The 11,096-nt window shown below is 38.0% G+C and overlaps 1 long non-coding RNA gene across 1 annotated transcript; it reads left to right on the plus strand.

The window, feature by feature from the left end:
• Nucleotides 1-393: 393 nt before the first annotated feature.
• LOC121158357 lies at nt 394-9,969 on the plus strand. Its single transcript, XR_005884180.1, has 3 exons — nt 394-541; nt 7,053-7,055; nt 9,959-9,969. It is a non-coding gene; the product is annotated as an uncharacterized LOC121158357 (long non-coding RNA).
• Nucleotides 9,970-11,096: the final 1,127 nt, after the last annotated feature.

Below are 11,096 nucleotides of genomic sequence, written 5' to 3' on the forward strand. Positions count from 1 at the left end.
TAAATAGTATTGGATTGAGTGTAAAGGAAGGGCCTGCATTAGGCCACAGTGAATTAACCCACTATCTGTGACACTGGCATCCAATAATGTGCGCTGGGTGCATCCCAACTGTTCCACTTCCAATTCATCTTCCTGCTAATGTGCCCTGGAAGAGCAGTGGGTATGACCCAAGAACTCATGCCCCTACCAGCCGTGTGGGAGACCCAGATGGAGTTCTGCCGGAGTCCAGCTCCAGTTGAGTTCAGAGTTAGAGAAGGGTGCGTGGAGTCGGCGATAAAGAAAGACACACACACTGTCACTTGGTGCTTTCTTGCTGCTTTTTTTTTCCCCAAGAAGAAACTGTTCTTTTTGTTTACTTAGACATATCACAAGCCTCTGCACAAACATTTGATTTTTTTATCTTTAACTTTAGAACTAAGCATGCACAGATGTTCAATTAATTTTTACTTCATGGTCAAACAGGTACTCTTAAAGATAATTCCGTAAGTTACTATAATCAGTTTCTTTAAAGCAAGCCATTATTCATTCTTCAGAAGTAGCCGTTCTCCAGAACTCCAAGGCCAAGGCACAGATGGTTACCTACTAATCATAAAAGATTCCTACTACATTTTATTTTCACAACTTACCTATCACTTAATGGGAGAAATACATCAAAAGAGAAAAAAGCATAAGGATCTAAGACAAAAAGTTTCAAACATTAAACTCCCCTACAAGTGCAGGCTCTATAACGTCATAAGCAATCAAACAATAATCAAAAGTATATCTCTATGATGTTAATAGAATCGTCCTATATTTCCTCTAGTTAAAAAATTATGAAAGCGGCTAAAACAGCTACATTTTCTATGCTCTAAAGAGTTGCAAGGACAGGTTAACCTTTAAGGTCACAGTAACTATATTTTTGCCATAGCAGTTTCCACTCATACTCCCATCACTTCCATTAGTTTGTAAAATTCTTTTTTTTTAAATATTATTTATTTATTTATTGGAAAGTCAGATATACAGAGAGGAGAGACAGAGAGGAAGATGTTCCCTCTGATGATTCACTCCCCAAGTGAGTGCAACGGCCGATGCTATGTTGATCCGAAGCCAGGAGCCAGGAACTTATTCCGGGTCTCCCACACGGTTGTAGGGTCCCAAGGCTTTGGGCCATCCTCGACTGCTTTCCCAGGCCACAAGCAGGGAGCTAGATGGGAAGTGGAGCTACCGGGATTAGAACCGGTGCCCATATGGGATCCTAGTGTGTTCAAGGTGAGGACTTTAGCTGCTAGGCCACACCACCAGGCCCAGTTTGTAAAATTCTTATTAAGCCATTTCCCAGGAGGCATACTATATGTCTGAGCCTGATTTCAGGGCAATAGGTAGGCACACAATAAGGTGAACAGAAATGGCATGGGTTTGATTGTACTCCTGTGCGCAGTTAAAGGCCCACTCACAAAGACATTATCAATAACATTAACTCTCAAGCTCACATCAGTGGCAAAAATCTGCAAAAACTATCTCACAGGGGCAAACAACAATGCCTCAATAGAATACAGAATTCTTAGTGGGGTGCTTGAGTGTCCATGCAACCAGGGGATCAAACAGCTTCAAGGTGGTCAGAGAGACTTCCACTGGGCCTTGCCTAACAGCTGGAAGCTCCCCCAGGCCTTGCCACACAGGGGAGCTGTTCTCATCACACCCTCGTGTCATCCACACCCACTGCACAGACCCTAGCAGAGTTCCAGGCCCCTGGCTTCCAGTTGCAGAAATTCAGGAAGCAATTCAATAAATGAAAGATTTCTCTTGCTCTCCCTCTCTCTTTCTCTCTCTCTCTCCCTCTCTTCCCTTCTTTCTCTCACTCTGTCTGCCCCCACACCATAACTCTGCCTTCCAACAAATAAATAATTTTGATGTAAAATAAATATCCATGAGCCCATAAGTAAGTTAGTGTACTTTTCAATAGAATAGGGAAAGAAAGATAAGATTTCCAAATAATTTATGTAGATAATCCAGATACTCCACCTATAAAGAGGAAAAATGCAACAGCCCACTCCTTTTTTTAAAAAAAAAAAATTTACTTGGCCCGGAGGACTAGCAGCTAAAGTCCTCACCTTGAACGCACCCTGGGATCCCATATGGGCGCTGGTTCTAATCCTGGCAGCTCCACTTCCCATCCAGCTCCCTGCTTGTGGCCTGAGAAAGCAGTCCAGGATGGCCCAAAGCCTTGGGACCCTGCACCTGTGTGGGAGACCCAGTAAAGGTTCCTGGATTCTGGCTTCGGATCGGCATAGCATGGGCCGTTGCGCTCACTTGGGGAGTGAATCATCGGATGAAAGATCTTTCTCTCTGTCTCTCCTCCTCTCTGTATATCCGACTTTCCAATAAATAAATAAATCTTTTAAAAATAATTTACTTATTTTTATTGTAAAGTCAGATATACAGAGAGCTGAAGAGACAGAGAGAAAGATCTTCTGTCCGATGATTCATTCCCCAAGTAACCACAATAGCCAGACCTGACCGATCCAAAGCAGGAGTCAGAACACAGATGCAAGATCCCAAGGCTTTGGTCTGTCCTCGACTGCTTTCTCAGGCCACAACGGAGCTTCCAGGATTAGAACTGGTGTCCTGTGCATACAAGGTGAGTATTTTAACCGCTAGGCTAGCGTGCTTGGCCCAACAGCCCATTCCTTAAGTGGACACTGTAGTAACTTCTTTCTAAAAAGTCCAATATTCTGGCGGGGACAGGGGTAATGGGGAGAGCAACTACAATGCAGAAATTTACAAGCATGGTCAAGGTTTCTGGCAACAGAGGTAAAAAATATTGATAGATAAAATCTTTTAAAAGTTCATGGAAATGCATATTATGAAAAAATTACACATCAGATTCAAATGTTCTTTCGCCAAAATAAACTTGGTGTCTTCTTAAAGATTTATTATTTTTTTTTTGAAAGGCAGAGTCTTAGTGAGAGAGGAGCAGATCTCTTATCCATTGGTTCACTCCCCAAATAGTCACAATAGCAAAGAACTTTCTTTGGGTCTCTTCTATGTGTGGCAGAGACCCAAGAGCTCAGGCCATCTTCTCTTGCTTTCCCAGGCCATTAACAGGGAACTGAATCAGAAGTGGAACAGCTGGGATCCCATGTGGGACACTGGCATTGCAGGCTGCAGTTTTACTTGCCTGGCCACTTTTCTGAGCCCTAAGCTAGTTTTCTAATTCCATTTCCCACTATCTTTTCCAAGTATCCTCATAGTGAGTGCACTTGGTTTGATGTAATAAAAATGAGTTTCCCTTTGTAATCTTTCTCTCCCAAATCCATAGCCACAATCTAATCATGTTATAAGTTACAACTGAAGAAGCTACTAGGTATATAACTAGATCAAACAAGGACATTAAAAGCAAAAAAAAAAAAAAGTCTTAGCCAAGAGAATATTAAACTGCTTTGGCCAAGAGTATAATAGAGATATGTGAGAATTAAAGTAATGCAGTGTATTAGATGGGATTTTGGAACAGAAAATGAGCATTAGGCAAAAATTAAAGAGATGTGAATAATGTACAAACTCAATGTTATTGCAATAATCATTAGAAGTGCTGTACTAATGTAAGGTGTTAATAAGGGAAACTGACTGTGAACTATATTGAAAACGCTGTTATCTCTGCAAACTCTATTTAAATTCACAAATGTTCTTACAGTGTGTCTTAAAATTAATTTTAAAATCATAACTAATAGAACATAAAAAGTTATTACCATGTATAGTGATTTTAATCCTAGGAATTCATATGAAATAATTGCTATCTGGCCTACTGTAAAGTTGTTTTAATAATAGGACTTGAAAGAACAGTGTGAAGTTAATATGAAGTCAGACATACAAAGCAGTATGAGTACTCAGTAAAGGTTGGTTGCTACTATTGCTGATGTTATTCAAAGTCAGCTTTGTTTCAGACACAATCCTTAAAGATCTACAGTGGAATAAAAATAAGTAAAAATATGAGTATATGAAGATTTAGTGAATGATGATACATGGCTCATCACTTTTATGTGAGCTTGGAAAATGAGTTAATCTCACTAACCCAGCCTCTGACAATCAACAAATGTAGCAAAAATGGTATATGTTAGCAATAGCAATTCCATTGATAGTGTAAGGACTGAAATATGGTGTGGGTACAATAAAAACTGAAATACTTCCTAATTTGGGGATATAAAACTTTCTATAAAAAAATAGCTAAAATGCATGTGAGGAATAAGTATTAGCTAATTCACTGGTGCATTCAAAAACTTTGCTATGTGTGTCAGGTTCTGCATTTTGATTCAACAATTCTTGCCATCTGGAGGGAAAGCCAAACACAGCCATCTACACAGTAATTTCAGATTCAGTGAGTGGTTAAGAGTCCAGATGTTAGCCCTTTCAACCTAACCCATGTGGGGAAGGAAAGCTCATGGAGAACTTCTCAGAAGGTTGTATACCATCACTGAATGTCAGTTGGTGGGATAACTTTTCACAGTGGAAATACGTATATAAATATGTGTATAAAGAGTAATAAACAGTTGACTGTTAGTGAAATATTACCTTGAATACCAAGAATACCAGATGGTAGGGACCTCATCTTGGCTTTTTCCTGTTTGCAATCAACATAAAGGATTACAAACGTAAGAGTAACTAAAGTACAACTTTCTTGGTTTGATGTTTGAAAGGTGATGTTTGAGGGGCCAGAACATCTTCCCAGAAAAATTAGACAGCTTTTGCAATAGTGTTAGAAAGATATGGCTAGGGTTTCAACAGTGGTGTCTGAGATCAAGAAAGAAGAAAGATTTGAGAAGTGTTTAAAAGGGAGCATTTGAAGAACCATTGAGCAGGAGGGAGCAAAGGAGGAAGATTCAGCAAGTAGCTCAAATATCTATGTCCACAATGTCATCACTGGGCCATGAGCAGATAAAAATTCAAACCACAGAAACAATGAAAGAAGAGCAGATCTAGGGACAACCGAGTTTAGATCATTCTAAGATTTATGTTCATTGGGAATACCCAGGCAAAAAGTCTGTTACACATAATTTATTTTCAGATTAATTTTCATATGCTGTATTGCATATCTTGAATTTTCACATCTCAGTAAAGGGCAAAATTTTAATGCAAAATTCATAGTTTTTGTAAGATGTTCAAGTAAAATGTTGACCAGAGAACTGAATAGATGGAATCGATAATCACTGCTACACATGAATGTCTCTGGGATATTTAATTATGTGACTGAATATTATTCATTTCCCACTGAAAAAAAAAATTTATAATTAATTTAATCTGGAGGGCTGACATCTCAGGTCATGGCTTATCACGTATTATGTGACCTTGGAAAATCAGTCAATCTCACTAACTCACTCCCTGACACCCAACAAGTGTAGCTGGCATTCCACCATATGAACACTGGTTCGTGTCTTCACTGCTGCACTTAGAACTCAGTTCCCTGCCTATGAACAGGGAAAGCAGCAGATGATGGCTCAAGTCCTTGGGCCCCTGTATACATGTGGGAGACCGATAGGAGGCTTCTGGTTCCTGGCTTCAGATTAGCTCAACTCCAGCCATTGGGGCTATTTGGGCAGTGAATCAGTAGATGGGAAAATCTCTCTCTCTCCTTCTCTTTGTTACTTGGCCTTTAAAATAAGAATAAAATAAATCTCACAAAAGGAGAATTTAATTCTGAACTGTAAAGATCCTTAATAATTTTGAAGCCTGTCTTACTAACTACTTGGAGAAATATCCAATCTCTTATGGAAACTTGTGATTATATTCAGGAGACATTGAATTTATTTAAAATTTCAATAGATTTCCAATAGGGGTTTTCTGTGATGTCACAATTTCTCATACAGATATAATTGGAAGGTTTTTTTTCTCAATATTTTGGCATATACACTCTTGAAGGTCAATTTGCTCAAGCAACACATTTAAGCACATTGTGTTAGCTCTTAGCTAGAATGTGGTTTATTTTATTGATAGGATTTTCTTTTAGCCTTTTGACTACAAGGTATAATAGAACTTTTGAAGAATAGCTTGGAAGAGACTGTGGAATACTGGAAAGCATCTGGGACCAGGAGGCAGACAAGACCTCAGTGCTGTTTTTATCTCAGCTCCTGTTATGTGTGGGCACAAACAACTCGCTCATTTCTTCATGGTTCAACCTCCTTATCTGATAATGGAATATAATCTATTTCATATAGTTCTTGTGTGGGTCAAATGAGATAGTGAATACTAACGTACATTAAAGATATGGTATACATAAAACTGAAATAACTCACTAGCCACAAATTTAATAAGAAATAATAAGTTTATTGGAAATGGAAAGGATTTTAAAAAATATATTGTGGTGTCTCTCTCTTCGCTAGTAATTGAATTTATTATGTATGCTCTAAGATTTACTTTGTGTATGTATAAAAAAGAAACAGCCATTAATAACTATTTCTGTCCATGGGTAAAAGTTACAATCATCTTGGTATACTTAGGTTGAAATAACTTGTCCAATAACAAACACTACACATAGTTGACTACCAAAATAGAACTGTTTATTATTTTTAGGGTTCTAAAAAGACATAATGTTGGCTATATTCTCTAATATTTGATTAGATGCTATTTATTTCTCTCAGAATTATAAAAGAATTCATTGGCTTTTCCCTAGAATATTTATGTGTCATCTTTTAACTCTTATTCCTGTATCAAGCTTTATAATCAGATACTTCACACCATGTAAGAGGAGATATGCAATTTATACACTAAGCTGCCATGAAAAGAAACTAAAAGACATCTACAGAAATGTTCACTTTCCAAGAAAAAGCTGACATGGATAATGGAGCCCAAATGATCCTTAATCTTCACCAGCATCAAAGACAATAACATCATTAAGTGTTCACATTTTTTAGGAAATAGCTAGGAAAAAGAAGAAAAGACCTTAAGGAGAACTGATTTGTACAAAACTTTAAGAGTTATTTGAGGGTAGAGATTTTATCCTGCTCATATCTGTGATACTAAGAACAATATTTGCATAAGAAGAGTTTTTTGCACAGATGACAAACAAGTGAAAGAAATACTAGATTGTTAGATCCGACAGATTTATGTAGAATAACAATGATCTCTAGAATAAGTTGCATCATGTGTCTTGGTATTTTAGTACTCTGGGAAAATTAGAAGACTAACAGTGCTTAATGAAGTGTGCATTTCCAGTTCACCAAAGTTTGCATGAACTCATTCTCTTATGCTTGGCTTGGTCTTGCACCTCATTCTTGGAATGCTATTGCTACATGAGGACTCGTAGTCCATCCCATATATCCTTATTTAGCATAGACCAGAGAGAACTGGCCTATCTTGATTACTTCCTATTCTGATGGGCTCCTGCAAAGTCTGGGTGGTTCTGGAACAGCCTCTATATTTAGTTCCTCCCTCATATCTAAGCAGGTGCAACCTCCTGTTTGATTTTCTCAAACACATCAAAAAGCACATCAATGACCACACTGCCAACTCTGTTACTCATTGTCTGATGGTCAGTGTCGCAATTCTCTGGTAGCCTGTAATTGTTAAATATATACCTCATGCCCAACCCTTCTTAAGCCCCGACAAAATGCTTCTCCAAAGCTCTTGTCCTACATTTTCAAACAGAAGGCTTCTACATAACGAGGGTTTTTGGTTCGTGCCACCATCAACACTGCACACAGACACTGCCTCAGAGGATTAGAGTGGTAGAAGTGTTTAGATGAAAGATCAATTAATTAACATGTCAAATTCTTCCTCTTACTATCGTTTCCAGCAGTTGGCCATTGCAACGGATGAATATGTATTTAGCAGCTCACATTGCTGTCCAGTGTGATAGCCTTGCCATCTGAAATGCAGCTAATCTGAGGGATGTTCTAAGCATAAAATACATATTGTTGTCTTTGAGGACTTAGAATGAAAAAATAATGTGAATGGCTTCATTGATTTCATGTTGCTATAGTTTAGCAGTTGTTTGCCTGCAAAGGTTCATGGGTTGGAAGCTTGGCAAAGGTGTGGCAATATTAGGATGTGGTAAATCCATTAAGAGGTGGACCTAGTAGGTGGTGATTAGATCATTGGGGGTATTGCTGTCAGCAGGGATTAGTGCCGGTCTCATGGAGTGAGTTACTGTGAGAATGTGTTATTCCTAAAAGAGCAACACTATCTCCCCATTCCCTCCTACTGGTTTCCTGTCTGACTGGACAATATCACCCCCTCATAATCACTGCTATCATGATGCTGTCTCCCATAAGGTCTGACCGTAGACTTTCAGCCTCCGAAACTATAAACTAAATAAACCACTTTTCTGTATAAAATATCCAGTCTCAGTTAGACTGTTATAGCAGCAGGAAGGATCTAATACATTTTTTAATTAGTATTTTAACAAATTAGGTTAACTGTATTATGTTAATAATATTAGAATGTTTACTTTTTTAATGTGCAAAACTTGCATAAGGAATTCTCAAAATATTTCCTTGAGAGACAGAGAATGCTCCCATACACTGGTTTACTCCCAGAAGCCCACAATGGCCAGAAGTGGGCTACACCAAAGCAGAGAAATGGAAATATCATCCAGGTCTTCCATGTGGGTGTCAAGAATCCAGGAACTATCGTCCCATGGGTGGTAGTGGCAGGAAGATGGAAGTAGAAGCTGGATCCAGTATCAAATCCATTCACTCCAGTGTGGGACACAGATATTTTAATTGGTACCCTACTCCCAGGCTAAACACCTGTCCTGGAAAAAATGTTGTCCTGGAAAGAAAATTATATATGTGGCTTGCCGTGTGTGTGTGTGACTTGTATGTATATATAAACATTGGCCAATGCTGATGTAGACTTATTAAATGTGTTACCACCTTTTATACTAGTACTAAATGGACATTCAGTGATAGAATTGTAAATAGTTTTATACTTGTGAAAACTCAAATTAACATTTAATTATATTTGGAAAAATAATTAAAAATTTAAATTTAGTGAATATTCACTACAGCTTTTCATATGCATTAGTTTGACTTTAAAAATAATTTTGAACATTTTAAAAGAAACATTGTTGCTAGGAAAAGCATGTAAAATAACTTCAATTTTATATTTATTTTAAGCTTGGCTGAAAATATATTTAAATTTAATCCTTCTTGAGTGTAATTTCTTTCAGTCCTTTAGTTCAGTAATCAATGGAGCAAAATTATGTGAAAATATGAATTAGAGGAGCCAATGCCGCAGGTCAGGATAGTGCTGGAAAGTGGGCAGTACTGTGAAGGTGCAGCTCCCTGTGGACCCAAAGTAGCTCCCAGTCCTGGATAGCACTATGGAGTTCAATCAGCTCAGTGTCAGAATAGCCTGCATTGCTGCCTTTCCTTGGGGTACTTGCACGACTTGGCTACCTCAAGGTTTGATCATTTTTCCCCAAAGGAAAAAAGCAACAGAAGTTATTATTATTTTTTAATTCACTTTTGATTCTTCTTAAAATACAAAAGGAAAACCAGAAAGTTGGAAATGAAGTAAACATTGAATATCTGTGCCTAACTAAGACAGATTATGTAGACCCGGGCGTTCTAAGACGTCTTCTGTGATGGCTCACATAACAGTGAATCGGCAGGCACTAACGTACCTCCTCTAACACTGAAGAAGAAAGATAATAGTGATGAATTAGCATTGGAATCTGCTGTGTGCTGAGAAGTCTTATAATGACAAAAAAAAAAAAACAAAACAAAACCATGAGATTTAAGTGTGCATTTCTGTGTTTGTACTGTTGTTGTACTAGGGGGAGAGAATGTATTATATTTTTCAGCTTGCTAGCCTCACGGCGTGGTATCAGACAAGAGGTATGTGGGTCGCAATTTGTACTGCTGCCTTGGAGCTCACAAATGTTAGGCCTGGACTTTTTTCTGACCTGACAGGATATTCCATGCAAACAGTCCTAAACAAAACAGGGTATTTTCTTAAATGTCCAAGGCTTTGGGTGATTCCTAAGAGTTGACAGTGTTTGTGTGGCTTCTCAATTCTATGTGACCCAAACTACAGTGTCTTCCCTGACTCATACTTAGTCGTGTACTCATACTTACTTTCAGATAGAAAGGGAGGTAGGAAACGGGATAATGAACGTGACAATGTCCTTGAATATGTTTCTCTCTGCTTCTGCGCCTTTCAGAATTAATGGCATAGCCTGTTGAATAAAACTGCTGATACAGGCTTAAAGTAAGCGCAAAGCTTCTGCAACATATGCAATACTGTATCTATGTTGCCAAATTATAGAAGAAACTGGGACAAAGGGTGGAATAGGTGGAAGGGATATTCTTCAAAAGGTATATCTGTCAATTAAGCTATGATTGAGGAGCAGGACTCTTGGAGATCATAAACGCAAGTTGGAAATTTGTTTATTAGATTCCTTCACACGTTATTTTAACAGTACTTGAAAAGAACAGCCATAAAATACATCCATCTAATATGGATAAGTACTGAGAATTATGCATCTCTAGAGATAAGCTTTATTCACTTCTAGAAATTAATGTCTGTTTTCAGTAACAGAAAATTCAAAGCCATGTGTAATCATGCTGCTAGACGTAATAATAAATTAGAAGCAAAATCCCTGTGTACTACTCCTTGTTTTGCCATCTCCCACTATAAACTCCAAGACAAATTGCTAAACTGGTTTAATCTCCAACCTACAAAATGATAGAAAAATGACTGGGCTGCCTATCTCATAAAGTGATATGAAGATCAACTGAAACCACTTAAGGATGGCACTTTGAAAATTGTTGAGTTGGTTACAAATATAAGTCACTTTCAGTCTCTGTGACAATTCCTGCTGGAAGTCAGGACTGATTTCTAAAATCACTGTGATTATTTATTGAATAGTTTGATGTTACTATACAGTAATATGTGTTTTTCCAAACGACTGCAATTCAGAATTCTAAATCAAAACTGCCAAGAATCAAAACTTTACTAAAGGAAATGGTGGTGGTGGTTTAGGAGAATAACCTTTTGCCTGCAGTACAAGCTTCCCATGTAGGTACCAGTTCCTATTCTGGCTGCTCCACTTTCAATCCAGCTCCCTGAAAATGCCCTGAGAAAGCAGTAGAGTATGATCCAAGGCCCTGGGTCCCTGAATC

The sequence above is a fragment of the Ochotona curzoniae genome, unplaced genomic scaffold (genome assembly GCF_017591425.1).
Source record: "Ochotona curzoniae isolate NIBS_2020 unplaced genomic scaffold, NIBS_Ocur_1.0 contig_3819, whole genome shotgun sequence".
Taxonomy (NCBI): domain Eukaryota; kingdom Metazoa; phylum Chordata; class Mammalia; order Lagomorpha; family Ochotonidae; genus Ochotona; species Ochotona curzoniae.